Raw genomic sequence first — 19,922 nt, forward strand, 5'->3', positions numbered from 1 at the left:
AATATTTGCGTTGTTTCCAGTGTTTATTTTTCCTTATTTGAAATCACTGTTACTATTAGAATTATTGTATATATGTTCTGGTATAATTATATTTCAGTATTGGATTTACCCTGTTACTAGAATTTCTGGGTCATAGCGTAGATATATGTTGATAGTAAATTCTGCCGATAGTTTTCCAAAGTGGTTTCAGAGGTTTTCATTTCCGTCTTCTCTCTCTCTCTCTCTGTCTTCCTCTCTCTCAAGATACTCCACTTTTAAACCCAGTCACTATACTTTGAGAAAGTTAAGAAGTGACGATGTTAGTTGATCTCACCTGACAGCATGCGTTGACTACTCAATATGAGTGATAAAACCTTCACATGAATCTCACTTTCAACCTTTATGCCACCCCAGTTCGTGCCAAGCAGAGAAGTCCCCACCAATACCTACTCCAATTAAAGATTGGTAAGCAAAAATAAATATTGCCATTGTTTTGCTCTACTACGTATTGAGGTGATTTGTTAGACAAATGATAATCAGAAAGGAAAATCTCATTGACTATCCAGATAGCTTTTAGATGATGATAATAAAATTGTGAAAGATTTACAGTATGTTTATCATTTGGAACATATCCCCTTTATCAATCAATCATTTTTTTCCAGAAAATTGATGGGGACTATAAAATCTGTTTTTCATGTTATAAATTAAAGAAGATGAATAAAAGTGAACATTTATATGTTTTACATGTTTTAATGTTTTGAAAGCAGAAATTAATTCTGCTAAATATTCATACATAAAAATAAATTAGCAATTGTGTTAGTGAAACATTTTATTTCTAAATGTGTTCTCCCTTTTGTGAAGTAAGAAATCTTTGTATTTCTAAAACATACCTTAATTCCAAATTTGCATATCATGTAATTGGTTGAACAGTCTGTAGTGTATCTCACAGAATAAAAAAACCATGAACTATTTTCAAAACCAATTATATGAATATATCTTTTATGAGGTTGTATTCTAAGAAGGCCTAAACTTTATCTAACAATGAACTCTGTCACTCAAAGGCAGTAAACCAAAAAGAAAAAAAAAATTCTAGTTTAAAAGAAACTATACTTATTTATTTATGTATTTATTTATTTTTTAAGTTGGAGTCTTGCTGTTGCTGCCCAGACTGGAGTGCAGTGGCGCAATATCGGTTCACTGCAACCTCTGCCTCCTGGGTTCAAGTGATTCTCCTACCTCAGCCTCCTGAGTAGCTAGGGTCACTGTAGCTAGGGAACGTAGTAGCTAGGGAACGTAGAATGTTATGGACATTTTAGGGTAGTATAGGGTGGAATGTTATGCAACATTCATATGTGGAAGTCCTGTCCTGAAACATGGCTGTATTTGAAGACAGGGCCTTTAGGAAGGTAGGTAAAGTTAAATTATCTATAATTATAGATAATTAGAATGTATAGTATGGACTCTTGTGAGTTTGATTTTTTTGCTCTCTAGAGAGCAATTATGCGACACTACGCCTGGCTAATTTTGTATTTTTAGTAGAGACTGGTTTCTCCACGTTGGTCAGTGAGGTGCAATTTAAACAATAAAGTGCACCCATTTTAAATGCCCATATTGATGAGTTTTGGCAAATGTGTATGTTTATGTAATCAGTACCAAAATTAAAACACAGAATGCTTCCATAACAATGACAACATTTCTTGTGATACTTTCTCATCATTTTCCCTGTATATACACCTGGACCCAATAACCACTGACCTGCTTTCTGATTAGATTAGATTCGTCTTGCCTAGAATTATAGATAATTAGAATGTATAGTATGGACTCTTGTGAGTTTGATTTTTTTGCTCTCTAGAGAGCAATTATTTGTTGTTGAGATCGATGTCTTTTGCATGTGAGAAGGACATAAATTTTAGGGGAGCAGAACGTAGAATGTTATGGACATTTTAGGGGAGTATAGGGTGGAATGTTATGCAACATTCATATGTGGAAGTCCTGTCCTGAAACATGGCTGTATTTGAAGACAGGGCCTTTAGGAAGGTAGGTAAACTTAAATAAGGTCATATGGGTGAAATAAGGCTAGTGTCCTTGGAGGAACAGACACTTAGGATGAACAGAGGAAAAGCCACATGAAGACACAGCAAAAAAAATGGAACCATCAATAAGCCAAGCAGAAGCTTCATTAGAAAACAAACTTGCTGACATCTTGATCTTGGGCTTCTAGTCTTCAGAACTGTGAGAAAATAAATTTTGGTTGTTTAAGTCCCCCAGTTGGTAGCTTTTCTTATGGCAGCCTGAACACACTTACATAAGTCTATGCTATCTTTATCTTAAAAGTGTTGGTAAATAAATCATCAAGATTCTTAAGCTTATTGTCAAAGCACTATGATCAATGTAAAAAATAATTCAATCACATTTTCAAATATAAGTTATTGTATTTTACGTGGCTTTTGTTTACAAAAATTAAGAACTTTATGTGCCAGAGGCAGTGGTACATGCCTGTAGTCCCAGCACTTTGGGAGGAAGAGGCAGGAGGATCACTTGAGCCCAGGAGTTTGAGATCAGCCTGGTAACATAATGAGACCTCGTTTCTACAAAAAAAAAAGGAATTAAAATTAAAAATAAAAATTAGCAGCATGAGCCTGGGAGATGGAGGCTGCAGTGAGCTGTGATGGCACCACTGCACTCCAGTCTGGGCAATAGAGAACTTGTCTCAAAAAGAAAACAAAAAAATGTTGCTTGTTTTTACCTCTTGTGTTTTGAACATTGTTGTTGTTTTATGGGAAATTACATCTGGAACTAGACTTCACGGTTTTTTTGAGGCAAGGGTTTGTCACAGCAGTTGTCAGATGATCGCAGAATTCTTATAACTCAAGCAACTTTTCTTCTAGAAACAAAATGGACCATCTTTCATGAGATACAAGGCCACCAATTATTATGGTTCCTATAGGTGTTCAATTACTTTACAAGCTTTATATTAAATATGAATGAATTCTATTACTGTGCATGGTGGAGAGTTGGTAGTTAACTACATTCTGCCATAGCTTTGTTAGGAATCAGCTTGGATTGTGAATTAGTGGGAGTGTAAATTAGTTCAACTATTGTGGAAGACAGTGTGGCAATTCCTCAAAGAGCTAAAAACATAAATACCATTTGACGCAGCAATCCCATTACTAGATATATAACCAAAGGAATATAAATTGTTGTATTATATAGACACGTGTGCATAAGTTCGTTGCAGCACTATTCACAAAAGCAAATACAGAAATCAACCTCAATGTCCATCAGCGATAGACTAGAAAAAGAAAATGTAGTACACATATATGGTAGAATACTAGGCAGCCATAAAAAAGAAGGATATCATGTTCTTTTCAGGAACATGGATGGAGCTGGAGACCATTATCTTTAGCAAACCAGCAAAGGAACAGAAAACCAAATATCATGTGTTCTCACTAAGTGGGAGCCAAATGATAAAAACACATGGATACACAGTGGGGAATAACACACACTGGGGACTATTGGAGAGTGGTGGGTGGGAGGAGGGGTAGGGTCAGGAAAAATAACGAATTGATACTAGGCTTAATACTTGGGTGATGAAATAATCTGTACAACAACCCCCCATGACACAAGTTTACCTATGTAACGAACCTGCACTTTTACCCCTGAACTTAAAATAAAAGTTTAAAAAAATGAAGGGGAAAACATACACACACGCACACACACACACACACGCGCACGAATCAGAAGTATTAAAATGAATGTACTTATTTAAAAATACATTAAGAAATTTCACTTGCTGTGGTTTGTAAATGTTAACATATTTAATATTTTGAAATAGCTTTATTGGATGCCGATAATTTCTCCTAAGAAAGACCCTCAAAATTGTCATATTGTGCTGAAGTATATCATTTGCCAAAAAAAAAACCCCATGAAAATCACACATGACATACTTTGCATAAAACGTTATCCCTAAATAAATTTTTAAAGCTGTTTTATGATTAATCCAGGGTAAAACTTGCCAGTTCTACTGACCACCATAGGCATTCAAGATCCCACGGCACTCCTTGAAAAACCAAAGGCATTAACCCTGAAGTTCTGGCCTTACTCCAAATCTATTAATTAAATTCTTCCTACCTTATATTCCCCACATATTTCCAATTAGAAAAATTATTTTTTCATTTCTTTTTGATGTTGCTGTTGGGAAGTAGTTCTGGCACAAATCTCCTGTATATGTTCTCCCTCGGAATTTCACTTTTCAGCACAGTTTGAAATTTGGAATTGATGACATCTTTATATTTAAGGTGTGCCACCATCTAATAAACTGTGGCAATGTGCACTATTGGACATTGCATAGAAAATTTTGTTCAGCCAAAATGTGGTATCTTGCTTATATTTTTTTCATTGCTTAATCATAAAACATCAGAAGAGAAGAGGAAATGGCAACTTGCAAGATATTTTAATCTACAGAGAGGGATTTCCTGACAAGAAAGCAGAAGTTTATGCTAATCAAAACAGAGCTAGGAATTGCCAAGCTTTCGTTCTTTCCTCTTTTTTTTTTTTTTAACTTATAAACCTCACAGCTGGCTATGTGGTGAGACTAACAGATGGGATGAATTATATATTTAAAGAGCCTTTGACATCACATCAAACACCTTTTGTTCTGTAAATGGAACTTTACTATTTTTCCACTTATTGCAGTCATAACATTCTTGCATTTCATTAACATGTTATAGATAAACCATAATATATATATAAAAGAGTTTAAATTGTCCATTACAAATGACAAAGCAATATCAAAGAGAATGCTAAAATTCTATTTTAAACACCAATTTATTTTTTACTCTGTGAAAATATGTTATCCTTTTGCACTAGTTAAAAATTATCTTTTTTTTTTTCATTTTCTGACACAAAGAATATTTCTAAGTCAATGTTTATTTCAGGAATCTAATCACTGTCAAAGAAGCATGGTACAGAAGCCGATGCCAGCAGCAACTTCCTGGCTTTCTGACAAACTTGTTATTTGCAAGTGGAGTTTGATCATGTAAAGACAGAACTTCAGATGGATTAATCCATCAATTCATGAAATATTATCTGAGTACCTATTATGTAATATACATGGACCTAAGAGTAAAATAGTCCTTAAACTTAAGAAGTTTGCATTTTATTGGGAAAGAAAGACAATAAACACCTAGGCAAATAAATATATGAAGTCAAGTGGTTATAAGAACTGGGGGAGAAAGGGGAGAATAAAGACATTGTTGAAGAAATAATATTATTTATTATTTCAGGGATGCTCTTTCTGAAAGGTGCTGTTTGAACAGAACCATTAAAGAGTGGGGGAGTGAACAATGTAGCATATAGAGATTTTTTTTTTCCAAATGATACAACCATAATTGCACGTTAAATGTTAAATTTTAACATTAACATTAAATTGCACGTTAAATGTTAAACGTTAAATTGCACGTAAAAATGGAAAATATGAGGGGACTAATATTAAAATGTCTTCTACTCTAGCTCTAAACAACAAAAAAGCTCAACTATCCAAAATTTGATATAAAATTATGTGATAGTTAATTTCTATAATACTGAACCTACAGAATTTTAAACACTGTTGGCATCATCACATAAATGTTAATATTGCCAATTACAACAGCTTCTGCATCATTTTATTAAAATTATTTGAAATATGGAAGATGTTTTCCTCATTCAGTTGTGTCATAATTAGAAACAAAGATTATGTAATTTATATAATGATAATAATAGACTTAATATTGGCATGTACTCTAAGCACTGATAATATTTGATTAATTTGTTATGCCTCTGACTGACTCCCTCTGTATACATTTCTATTATCCTTTTATGTTTTATTTTTTATCATTTTTATTAAAATTACTTGAAACCTTGTTTGTGGGAAGATTAAGTTGTATGTATTTTACTAAAATCCTCATAGAACTAAATTATTTTGGTATTTTATAGCACATTAATATTTTCTTTTATTGAAATTGTCCTGATTTACTGACATTACACTTTTTCATTAAGATGAGAAAATTTTGAATAAAATGTTCAACAATGATTTTACTCATCATTCATTATTTGATCACTGAAATATTATTGACTATGTGCTTTGCCGTTGCCAATTTAATATTTGTTGCTATTGTATCTACCAGGTCAAAAGGTCCTATGCCCACACTTTTAGCTCTGAATTTGTCTAGAATGCTTGTTTTTGTGTCAATTTTACACAGAATTGCTTTTTATCATGTTCACTCATTCATTATTTGATTTTATTTTGTGTTCTTTCCAGAAAGCATAAAATTCCTCAGTTCACTTTAATTCACTTTTACCATCAGTAAAAATATGTTAACATTTTATTCTTCTATTAATGAACATTACTCTTTATAGTTTTAGCCAATATCAATTGCATATTTATGCCAATTTTGTGATAAGAAGAATGTATGAAATGAAAAACTAGTAGATTTATGTGTAGAAAATATATAAGATAATTATGGCATATCTTCTGAGATATTTTCAGTATTGCACTTTTACTCAGAACTATATTGCTAATGCAATTCTTTCATATATTTAATACCATTTTATTAATATGTATTGTGTACTTTCTGTGTGTCTTGACAGATTAAAGAATAAATAATAGACAATAAATGATGAGTTAAAAATTGTTAGATATAAATGGCGAATTAACCAGGTGCAGTGGCTCACATCTGTAATCCCAATACTTTGAGAGGCCAAGACAGGAAGATCACTTGAACCCAGGAGTTCGAGGTTGCAGTGAGCTATGGTGACACCACTGCACTCCGACCTGCACAACAGAGCATAACCCTGTCAATTATAAAAAAGAGAGAAAGAGAGAGAAAAAAAAAATTAAAGGAGATAATGAATTAGTATCGTTTTTATTTTGGTAAGGTAGACTTTGTCAAATTCTATAAAATGTTAATGTACAAGAATTTGAAGCACTGGTGTAGCATATGTACTGTTGTTTAACATTTTATTTGAATATTTAATTTAAAAATATTTTATAAGATTAATAATTTACATTCCTGGCAAAAAGAATAAGTTCTTCCATTTTTGATTAAGAGTTTAGCATTGAAACTCATGTGTTACTTTTAGTTGAAGGAATTATATATACCATCATTCACTGCAAATAAGCAAAAGGAAACACAGCATATTAATTCCATACAGGGGACAGGCAAAATCTTTGTTGACCTAGGTCCCTTCTTTCTAATAATATGTTTTACATGTTTTATCAGCTAAACATCTGGTATTCATCTCCATATCCCTGATATTCCTTTAGTGTACTTGGGTTCCACTCTCTCTGCCATCGTTCAAAAGCACTTCCAGGAAAGTAGTGCAGTGCTATTTTAGGACTCACTCTTTTCTCAGGGATTATCATTCTGTATTGACTTGTGCCCCATTTTAATAGTTGTTTAGGCAAAAAGGGCAAATATAATAACAATTATTCCATCATAATGGAAACAACCTCTGTAGTTTATTTTGGGTAGTTTCTATTGCTACAGTCGTTTTACTAATCTTTTATTCTACATTTCCCAAAAAGCTGTTAAATTGATCCAATCATATTTTCACTTTAAATATGGTATTTTTCATCTCTATATATTTTGTTGATTTCCCCTTTTATATCATCCACGTGTTTTCATTTAAATTCTTGCACATATTCATAACACATCTTTTGAAGTCCTTGTCTGCTAAATTCATCATCTCTCATTTTTTGGTTCTATTTCTATTGATTGATTTTTCTCCTGAGAGGAATGGGATTTTCATGTCTTTTCATATGAGGAGTTATATTTTAAAAGATGCTGGTGACTTTATTTGTTATATTTTAAGTCTCTGAGTCTTGTCTTTTAAAGAATATTGAATATTTTGGGTTTGTTTCTTTGCTTGCTTTGGTTAAGCAGTTTCATGAAAATATGTTTGATCATTGCAAGGATACATACTATTTCCATGACATAACCGTTGGTGTTAACCTGGATCATTGGCAGAGGTAATGTTTGTCAGTTTTGTCCACTGAAAAGTCACTTTTGTTTTCTTCTTTCCATACTGTGCTCATTAGAAGTAAGTCACTATAAGTAGTCCATACTTAAAGGGGGAGAGTTATGTGGCCCCCACTGAGACCAGATTGTCTACATAAATTATTTTGAATACATCTTTGTTGGAGCATTTGTCTCTTTTCCAGCATTAACTTATTTCTATAAACATTTATTTATATCAATATGGACTCACGAATATTTATTTTAAACTATTGGTTATTATTCAGTACTATATTATGTATTGTCTTGCTCAAATATTTCCATCTTAGGCCATTGGAAACTCTTTCACCACTGGTTCCAGTGTCCCTTTGACTTAATCTTATGCTTGTGTTTGTGTGCTTGTTTCTTTGTTTTGTTTTGGTTTTGTTTTCTTGAGCAATTCTTCATGTTTTGGCATCACAACATGTTTCAAGAGAATATTGTATATTTCATAATAATGTAAAGAACAAAAATTAAGATCACTAACAAGCATTCCTGGTTTTGATGAGGGAGGCAGTAAGAACATGCTATTATTCTAAAATTTAGCACAAATATGCATATGTGTATGTTTTAGAGGGGTCAGATAGGCTTTATCACATCATTTCTCATACATTATATATTTTTCCTGTCTCGTATTGAAATCATTAGAATGATGAAGATGGTAATGATAATAGATGATGAGATATTTCAAGTTATGCTTTTCAAGATTTTATAACAAAGTAAAGCAGTCTTATATGTGAATAAATGAAAAGAATATACTTAATTACATATGCAGTAAGATTCCAATTAATCTTAAAGAGAAAACAAACATAATTACACAAAACTGAAAAAAGTAATAGTGTAGCATTTGTAACGATTGTTCTTGAATAGAGGGACAGAGATTATTTTTGTTTTTGGTTTTGTTTTGAGACGGAGTTTCATTCTTGTCGCTCGAACTAGAACGCAATGGCACTGTCTCAGCTCACTGAAACCTCCGCCTCCCAGGTTCAAGCGATTCTCCTGCCTCAGCTTCCCAAGTAGCTGGAATTACAGGCGCCCGCCACCACTCCCAGCTAATTTCACCATGTTGGTTTCAGCATGTTGATAGAGATTATTTTCTTTAATTACCTGTAGGTTACAAAATTCAAAAATAAACATGTATTGTATTAAAATAAAAAGCAAATGTTATTTTTTTTAAATATGGTCAAAATATCCAAACAACAGGATTTCTACACTGAGTTATCTTCCCTCTCTTCGAATCTGTGCATTTCCCTCCATTCCCTCCTTCATTCTCTATTATATATGTATCTAGGTGCATATATGGCTATAATGTAAGAAAACACCATCCTTAAAAAAGGCCTTAATCCTGGATGAAATAGCTAATTATTTTAACTTCTTTAGTTATCTTGCAATTTTTTATTCGAGATTTTTTTGGATAGTTGTGTGTGTGTGTAGAAATAACTTTATTTTAAAATAATTTGCACATTTATTTAACTGTGATAGAATAACTATAACATGTTTTACACATAATCATCCCTATGCTTACCAACAGCCCCCCAATAAAACAGAGAAAAAATAAAGACCCAGTGAAAAATAGTATTTAATTAATCAATAAGTGAAGAACAGGAAAAGGAATTGGATACAAGCATACTTAAAAACAATTCCTAAAGAAGCAATACATTTATTTCTGTTTATTTTTCTGTATTTACTTTATAGTATCTTTTCCTGAAAAGCTATACTCCCTCACATAAATCAACTTAAATCCTGCACTTCCTTTTACAAGGAACTTTATTTCTTCCTCTCCATGAGCAGTTTCTGAAATCCTCAGTTACTGTGATCTTCCTTTCCTGGAGGCCTATAGATCTTGAAATTGCACCGATCAATCTACCATCTGATTTCATGTTACCTTGTCTTCTCCTTTAGTTTCTTGTATTGATTTTCAGTTGTTTCTTAGATGCCTCCTGTTTAAATTGTAAGTGCCTTAAATTGTCAGATACACAGCAGGTGCTTAAAAAAAATTCTTGGTGATTCCAGAAGGACAAAACAAGTAGAAGAGTTAAAGAATGCTTTCGATTGACTAAAATTTTGCTGAACAGACAACAATCAATTTATTGTATGATGATAACATTTTTAAGTCAAAATTATATCCTGAGTATCAAAGACTGAGTATGTAAGACTGTTTAAGAAAGCAAAATATTTTGTCTTTGGCTATATATGACCATTCTCCTATTATTCCCTCAACTCTGCAGAATTTGACTGAAGGCTGCCTTTTCCTGAATTGTCTCTCTATTAAACTGTAGCTAACTCTTCCTTTTCAAACCACCGAAACTGAATTATCTCACTAGAAACAGATTATTTTAGTTTCAAAGACAAAGTGGTCAAATTAATTTAGATGTCAGTAGTTGTTAAGATGGATCAATTTCAGCCATGCATTCACCTTAGAAGTGATATTTGCAATGGTGCCATATCACAATATAGGCATCCTAGTTGATTGCATTCGCACAGTGCACTATGGACTATCCTGAACACTCTTCCCCTTCATTTATTTTTAAACGTTCTTTATCAAACAAATGCACCTCTCTTGGCCTGTTTCTTTATATATAAAATGACAAGTTTATGTCTGATAAGGTTTAAGATCCCTTTTAGTTCTAAAATTTTGAAATAAACTAGCTACATTACATTTATTTCTTGACATATTCCAGAAATTCTGCTAATTTTATTATATAAGTACTTATTATATAAGGCAGGTATTGTTACATCTGTCCATTGAGGAACATGAAAATCAGAAAATAAAAGAAAATGATGTAATTGCAAATATCCTATGGTTTGTTCATTAGATTACATTGAATTTTCTTAACTTTCACTCAATTCAGATCTCTCTCTCTCTCTCTCTCTCTCTCTCTCTCTCTCTCTCTCTGTGTGTGTGTGTGTGTGTGTGCGCGTGTGTGTGTGTAGACAGTGGTTTACAAAAAATTAAAGCCAGATTGGACTACAGCTAGTTCTGCTTTCCAGAAGCATAAGTCTATAAGTGGACAACTAAAAATCCCCATAGCACTTTTCATATTGAAACTGGAGAAGTAAAAGAATAACTAAAATCTTAAAGTCACTCAAAGTCAAGGTTAATTACTGCCAATTCCTTCTTTTTGGTATATGAGGAAAGTCTGTGTCTTGCCCTTATTTTTGTGTGTGTTTGGTTGTTTTGCATAGCTGTACAAGTTAAATCATGACTTAATAATCAAAGATAGAACTCAAGTGGTGGGAAGCATAAATGGAATTAATTTGCTCTACATAATATTAATAAACATAAGAAAATATAAAATCAAATCTCCAGGCATCCTGAGGATAGGAAGGAGAATGAACAAAGTAATAAGCAAGTAAGAACACAAAACAACATTAGAAGCTGGAACTTGTAATCAAATCCAGTAGAAAGGTAAATAAATAAATTTAATAACAGAAATATATACTGTTCCCATGAGTATATACAGACTTTTGGGTTTACGTTTTCTAACACCCCAGTCAATGAAGCACAGTACACAAGCAAGTGTCTGGGATCCTGAAATAAACATTCATATGCATGTAAGTTCTTGACTGTTGTGTATTTGGCAGATGTTTTTCCTTATTTGATCCCTGCCAATTATTATTATTATTATTATTATTATTATTATTGGCTGGGATAGAGTTAAATAAATAAAACAAAATGAAATGTATTATTTTATTATATATGAATATTACATATTTATAAAATGTATGTATGGACAGAAAATAGAGCTAATGATTTCTAATTTTAGTATATCTAAGATTCTTCTTGAAAGCTAGTAAAACATTTATATTCCAAGGGCCCACCATTTAGAAATTCTGATTTAATAGATTTGAGGTTGTGTTCAGGAATCTGTGCTACAACAATGAACAGATAGGTTGTAAGAAGACATATTTTTAAAAATCACTTTTTTAAATAATTAGAAACAAAAGTCTAACTAGAGTCAAGCTTGCATTTTTAAAAAAAAATAATTGTGTATTTTTCTTTAATTTAACTTAATAAATTGATTATTTCTCCAATATGTAATTATGTTATTAACAAGTAATTATATTATTAACAAGTAATTACGTTGACTCATGCTTTTCAGTTTCTTGGGCTCTGGTGAGCTAGTAATTTTGATTCTGAGAGTTAAATTTATTTATATTATTTCGAATAATACTTTGTTGGAAATTTATTGCAACCCACAGAGACTGAGTTTTAAGATGCTTCTGAATATAGTATTTTTTGTTATCATTAGTAATATGGAAATGTTTATAATTTATTTAGTACACATTTTACTAAGTATTGTGCTTGGAACATTATATGTTAGTTTTACTTTCTCCACAAATCTTTTCTAGAAATCAGAATTCTAACACTATTGACTCCAAATTCATGCTTTATCATTTTTACAGTTTTTTAAACTTCATTTTTACATATGTGCCAACCAGTTAGATGATATTCCTACTTATTTATTAGCTTCTTCCATTAGATTATCTAATAAGTAATCTAATTATAACAAAAGTAGGGATAAAATACCAATAGAATTAATAAAATTTACTTATACATGTTAGATTGATTTTTTAAGTGCTCAAAGTCCATTCCATGAAGATAAGTTGAATTATTTTGTGTTACATTGATAATTTGTTACTTGGAATCACTTGGTAAAGCAGATTTTTTCTCTTTATTTATTTTATTTATAGTTAAGGTTTATATTAGACAATTATTAAATAAATCTAAGACTTAAAACATTATAATAATTAACACTTAAATTACATACTGCATAATAAGTAACACCTTAACTACATTCTATGATGTTTCCAAAAAAAATTTTTTAAAGAAAGACTGTAAAGATATCAAGTGTTACAAGCATTGTCTAAAGCAACCAATGTCAGTTGCTTCAAAATCATGAAAAGCTAGTCATGTATATATTTTAAATCAATTTTAAAGCATTCATACACATTTTAGTTGATTTCATTTGTGTGTAGTATCTAACTGGTGGTCTCTCTTCTACATTTATAGGCTGCAGTGTATCTATGGTGTCTGCTAGCTTTAAAGATATATGTTGTAGTAAAAACATCTTAAATAAGTCAATAGGGTATACTACTGATCTGTGGGGTCTCTAGCAAATTATTAAAGAGATCTCAAATATGCAAGTGATTTTTAACAGCTTTATTGTGGTATAATCGATATATCATAAAAACTGTATATTAGTGTATATAATTTTATGAGTTTGGACATATGCATTTGATGGTGATACCATCATCACTATTAAGTAATAAACATTTCCATTACTTCCAAAGTTTCCTGTCTCTATGTGCGTTTTTGTTTTGTTTTTGGATGTGTGTGCATGCATGTGATTTTGTTTTGTTTGTTTTTTGGTGGAAAGAACACTTAACATGAGTTCTACCGTCCTAACCAATTTGTAAATAAATAGTAGCATATTATTAACTAAAGGCACTTGGTTGTACAACAGATCTCTAGAACTTTTTCATCTTGTAGAACTGAAATTTTATATCCAATAAACAACAACTCCCTGTTTTCCCTCTCCCCAGCACCTGGCAATCTCCATTCTATTTTCTGCTTCTATATTTTATATACCTCATATAAGTGTCATTTTACAGTGTTGGCCCATCTATCACTGGCTTATTCCAACCAGCATAATATCCTCCATGTTCATCCATGCTGTTGCTTTATGTCTGTGGAATGGCTGGACACAGAGAGTTAATATTATCAACCTTATATTATTTGAAAAGTTGTTTTAAAAACAAATTTCAGTGTAGATGAGAATAAGCACTCATATAATAAATTGATTGCAATGCCAGAGTAATAGATCTTGACATGATGGCCTTATAAGCAATATCATATTAAATTTGGCTCATAAGGGAAAGCAAAGGAATATCCAAAAACAGCGGAAATTAAGTAACCAAATGTCGCACATTGGATGGGTTCAGGTACTCAGGTAAAGCAATAGTACTGTTTTAAATGTGTCATAAGTGACACATGAATACTCTTTAGTAATATATTGCTAGATCTGGGACTCATTCTCTAATCTCCAAAGTGCCTTAAATACATATAATTAGATAATGGCATTGAAAATGATTCTTTTAATATTTGGATGATTTCCCCCCACCAAATTTAGTATTTCTGTAATAGTTAACTCATATATAACTCACATATGTATATATCGTTTATCTAAATAAAGCCCATATCCTTTGCATTTAAGATAACAGGAAAGTTCATGTTTTGTTTGTTATACAAATTAATTAATTTCAAATAATTTAAGACATGTAGATGCTTAAAAAAAAGTCAAAAAGTTTGTCCACAAGTCTTAGAACTTCTGCATAAAACTATGCTCCCCTATGTCAGTGACATGCCTATACCTCTTCCTGTGAAAAAAACTAATATTTTGTGTTATTCAGAATTGAGNTTTTAAATAATTAGAAACAAAAGTCTAACTAGAGTCAAGCTTGCATTTTAAAAAAAAATAATTGTGTATTTTCTTTAATTTAACTTAATAAATTGATTATTTCTCCAATATGTAATTATGTTATTAACAAGTAATTATATTATTAACAAGTAATTACGTTGACTCATGCTTTTCAGTTTCTTGGGCTCTGGTGAGCTAGTAATTTTGATTCTGAGAGTTAAATTTATTTATATTATTTCGAATAATACTTTGTTGGAAATTTATTGCAACCCACAGAGACTGAGTTTTAAGATGCTTCTGAATATAGTATTTTTTGTTATCATTAGTAATATGGAAATGTTTATAATTTATTTAGTACACATTTTACTAAGTATTGTGCTTGGAACATTATATGTTAGTTTTACTTTCTCCACAAATCTTTTCTAGAAATCAGAATTCTAACACTATTGACTCCAAATTCATGCTTTATCATTTTACAGTTTTTTAAACTTCATTTTACATATGTGCCAACCAGTTAGATGATATTCCTACTTATTTATTAGCTTCTTCCATTAGATTATCTAATAAGTAATCTAATTATAACAAAAGTAGGGATAAAATACCAATAGAATTAATAAAATTTACTTATACATGTTAGATTGATTTTTTAAGTGCTCAAAGTCCATTCCATGAAGATAAGTTGAATTATTTTGTGTTACATTGATAATTTGTTACTTGGAATCACTTGGTAAAGCAGATTTTTTCTCTTTATTTATTTTATTTATAGTTAAGGTTTATATTAGACAATTATTAAATAAATCTAAGACTTAAAACATTATAATAATTAACACTTAAATTACATACTGCATAATAAGTAACACCTTAACTACATTCTATGATGTTTCCAAAAAAAATTTTTTAAAGAAAGACTGTAAAGATATCAAGTGTTACAAGCATTGTCTAAAGCAACCAATGTCAGTTGCTTCAAAATCATGAAAAGCTAGTCATGTATATATTTTAAATCAATTTTAAAGCATTCATACACATTTTAGTTGATTTCATTTGTGTGTAGTATCTAACTGGTGGTCTCTCTTCTACATTTATAGGCTGCAGTGTATCTATGGTGTCTGCTAGCTTTAAAGATATATGTTGTAGTAAAACATCTTAAATAAGTCAATAGGGTATACTACTGATCTGTGGGGTCTCTAGCAAATTATTAAAGAGATCTCAAATATGCAAGTGATTTTAACAGCTTTATTGTGGTATAATCGATATATCATAAAACTGTATATTAGTGTATATAATTTTATGAGTTTGGACATATGCATTTGATGGTGATACCATCATCACTATTAAGTAATAAACATTTCCATTACTTCCAAAGTTTCCTGTCTCTATGTGCGTTTTGTTTTGTTTTGGATGTGTGTGCATGCATGTGATTTTGTTTTGTTTGTTTTTTGGTGGAAAGAACACTTAACATGAGTTCTACCGTCCTAACCAATTTGTAAATAAATAGTAGCATATTATTAACTAAAGGCACTTGGTTGTACAACAGATCTCTAGAACTTTTCATCTTGTAGAACTGAAATTTTATATCCAATAAACAACAACTCCCTGTTTTCCCTCTCCCCAGCACCTGGCAATCTCCATTCTATTTTCTGCTTCTATATTTTATATACCTCATATAAGTGTCATTTTACAGTGTTGGCCCATCTATCACTGGCTTATTCCAACCAGCATAATATCCTCCATGTTCATCCATGCTGTTGCTTTATGTCTGTGGAATGGCTGGACACAGAGAGTTAATATTATCAACCTTATATTATTTGAAAAGTTGTTTTAAAACAAATTTCAGTGTAGATGAGAATAAGCACTCATATAATAAATTGATTGCAATGCCAGAGTAATAGATCTTGACATGATGGCCTTATAAGCAATATCATATTAAATTTGGCTCATAAGGGAAAGCAAAGGAATATCCAAAACAGCGGAAATTAAGTAACCAAATGTCGCACATTGGATGGGTTCAGGTACTCAGGTAAAGCAATAGTACTGTTTTAAATGTGTCATAAGTGACACATGAATACTCTTTAGTAATATATTGCTAGATCTGGGACTCATTCTCTAATCTCCAAAGTGCCTTAAATACATATAATTAGATAATGGCATTGAAAATGATTCTTTTAATATTTGGATGATTTCCCCCCACCAAATTTAGTATTTCTGTAATAGTTAACTCATATATAACTCACATATGTATATATCGTTTATCTAAATAAAGCCCATATCCTTTGCATTTAAGATAACAGGAAAGTTCATGTTTTGTTTGTTATACAAATTAATTAATTTCAAATAATTTAAGACATGTAGATGCTTAAAAAAAAGTCAAAAGTTTGTCCACAAGTCTTAGAACTTCTGCATAAAACTATGCTCCCCTATGTCAGTGACATGCCTATACCTCTTCCTGTGAAAAAAACTAATATTTTGTGTTATTCAGAATTGAGAGCTGATAGAAAGCATTTCTGAGGTGACATAAAATCATGGCAATACTTCCCATATTACTTGTTATACCCACCGTTAAAAAGACATTTTGGGAGACTATCTGAAAATACTTTAAAGATTTGAGAAATGAGATTTGAAGTAAATTCTGATATAAAATATATATATATACACACACACATATGTTTGAAATAAAAAGGTATAATGTTATTGGAATCACATTTACAAATTGAAAAAATTATATGGCACCTATAAATTAAACCTGCATAAAAGTAGGTCAGATTTGAAAGCTCTAGTAAAGAGTTTAAAATTTATATATGCTCTGTGCCTATTACTTTAAGGGTTTTTTTCCCATCAATATTTGCAAATCAATCCTTCATATAAATTTATAAAGGGAAAAAAATCAACTCAAAGGTATTTTTTAGATAATTCAATCAACATATAGAAATGCTCAGGATTCTTTGGCAAATGACATAATTATATCCTGTTATCTCCCCAGGATTAAATTCCTTGAGGCCAGGTTCCTTTCACCATTTAGAAGTTTTTCTTAGTTCTTTTCTGATATTTAGGAGGAGACAGATATAAAGATGCTTCCTGGGATGAAAATAGACTGAATGGGTTTCCTGCAGTCTCACCTGGACCTCTCCTGCAATCCAAAACCACAACTCTTTCTCCAGTACCCACACGTTGCCTGATACATATGGCATACACTCAAACAAGAACAAGACACCATTCTAGAAATGAAGAAGCTCAAAGGTGAGCAAAAGAAGCATATATAAACAAATCATTTCAATAAAGTATACTAAGGGCTGAGTAAATATCAAAACCGAGTACAGTGGTGGGATAAAAGAGGTAGCCATGTATTTCAGTTATAGGAAAAGGTTCCTGATCCAGACTGCAGGGAGGATTCTTGAATCTCGCTCAAGAAAGAATTCAGGGCTAGTCCATACTGTAAAGTGAAAACAAGCTTATTAGAAAGTAAAAGAATAAAAGAAAGGCTACTCCATAGATAGAACAGCCTCAAGGGCTTGATGATATGCTAAACAAGGGGTGTATTATTCATGCCTCCCCTTTTTAGATCACATAGGGTAACTTCCTGACATTGCCATGGCACTTGTAAACTGTCAGGCACTGATGGGAGTGTAGCAGTGAGGACGACCAGAGGTCACTCTCGTGGCCATCTTGGTTTTGGAAGGTTTTAGCCGACTTCTTTACCGCAACCTGTTCTATCAGCGAGGTTTTTATCACCTGTATTTTGTGCTGACCGCTTATCTCATCCTGTGACTTAGAATGCCTTAACCGTCTAGAAATGCAGCCCAGTAGGTTTCAGCCTCATTTTACCCAGCTCCTATTTAAGATGGAGTTGCTCTGGTTCACGCGCCTCTGACATTTCCAATTAAAAAAATATCTCAGAAGATAGAACAGAATGATGATTTTTGTCTCCTTTGATTCCATGGAGTTATTTTTTATATGCATCTCAAGAGATAGTTAATTGGATGTATGGTAAATAGGACACATTTGGATTATACATTTGGGTTCAGGGATAACAGAGAGGTAAGGGTGGTTTCTCTGAAATTTATGTTGGGAAGAAAGCAAAGATGTTCTTACTGGAATCACTACTTTTTAATTTTTTAAGCATGTAATATTGTTGAAATGAATTTCAGCACCATTCCACAGAGGCTGCAGCTCATGGAGGGTGCAGTGGGTGGGCTTTTGTAGTCCCTTTTTCTCTCATGGAGCCATTTAGAAGTTTTTCTTAGTTCTGTTCTGATATTTAGGAGGAGAAACATAAAAGATGCTTCCTGGGATGAAAATACACTGAATGGGTTTCCTCCAGTCTCACCTGGACCTCTCCTGCAATCCAAAACCACAATAGCCTTCACACAGAGTATTACAAATGCAAATTATGATGAGCTCCTCTCTTTTCAGCAAAACATTTTGTAGCAATAGAAGATGACATTTTTTTTTTTTTTTTTCCAATTCAATTCTCTATTTTTCCTGGCAGGTACCTACTATCTCTCTTTCAGAGAAAAGTATTTTCCTTCTCCTTCTTTAATCTGACTTTTAATATACTTGAAAGCAGTCTGCCTTTGGGAAGAAATATATGTGTGTGTGTGTGTGTGTATATGTATATAAATATGTATGTGTATATATAGAGAGAGAGACAGACAGAGACAAAAAGAGACAGGCTGTAGAGATCCTGAGAGTTTAAGAGAAAAAGATCTGACACTTTTAGCTAGTAACCACAGCTACAGCTTTGCTTTTTTTAATATTAGGGTATTTAAAATTGTATGCAATTTATTTCTGTAAACAACAAACTAAAAACAAAACAGATTTAAATGATTTCTTAAAATGCTATTATGTATATAAACAATTGTTTTCAAAAAAATCTTGGCCTGGCACAGTGGCTCACACCTGTAACTCCAACACTTTGGGAGGTTGAGGCAGGCAAATCAAGACGTCCGGGGATTGAGACCATCCTGGCCTACATTATGAAACCCCGTCTCAACTAAAAATACAAAAATTAGCAGGGTGTGGTGGCGCAAGCCTGTAATCTCAGCTACTTGGGAGGCTGAGGCAGGAGAATTGCTTGAACCAAGCAGGCAGAGGTTGCAGTGAGCTGAGATCCTGCCACTGCATTCCAGCCTGGGTGACATAGCAAGACTCCATCTCAAAAAAAAAAAAAAAAAAATCTTTGTGTGTAAAGTTTGAGCACAAATTGTGTTTATCAATGGAATGTATTTTCATTGTATAAATAGATTCTTCAAGCAGTAAAGTCCTTCTCATTATGGTTCCTCTGAATAGTGAATTTTCCAGTCCATGTAAAAATATCTTTAAAAAATTTACATATCTGTATATATCAGAAAAAATATTGGACATAATGATGTACAAGTGTATCAATGTTTGCCAACTAGAGTATATTATAATTATATTTAATCATCGATGCCAGTTCCCATGATATGCGATCAGTATATAAAGGTAAATAAAATAATCCTTAATTTTAATGGGT

General features: G+C 32.0%; 1 long non-coding RNA gene across 1 annotated transcript in view; it reads left to right on the plus strand.

Annotated features, from left to right (window-relative positions):
- The first annotated feature begins 1,970 nt into the window (after nt 1–1,970).
- LOC108535762 (uncharacterized) overlaps nt 1,971–19,922 on the plus strand; it is a 103,722-nt gene continuing 85,770 nt past the window's right edge. The window contains exon 1 of the long non-coding RNA XR_001887321.1: nt 1,971–2,016. This is a non-coding gene — a long non-coding RNA (uncharacterized LOC108535762). The remainder of the gene's footprint in view (nt 2,017–19,922) is intronic.

This window comes from Rhinopithecus bieti, unplaced genomic scaffold, assembly GCF_001698545.2.
Source record: "Rhinopithecus bieti isolate Rb0 unplaced genomic scaffold, ASM169854v2 scaffold_13374, whole genome shotgun sequence".
NCBI classification, from domain to species: Eukaryota; Metazoa; Chordata; class Mammalia; order Primates; family Cercopithecidae; genus Rhinopithecus; species Rhinopithecus bieti.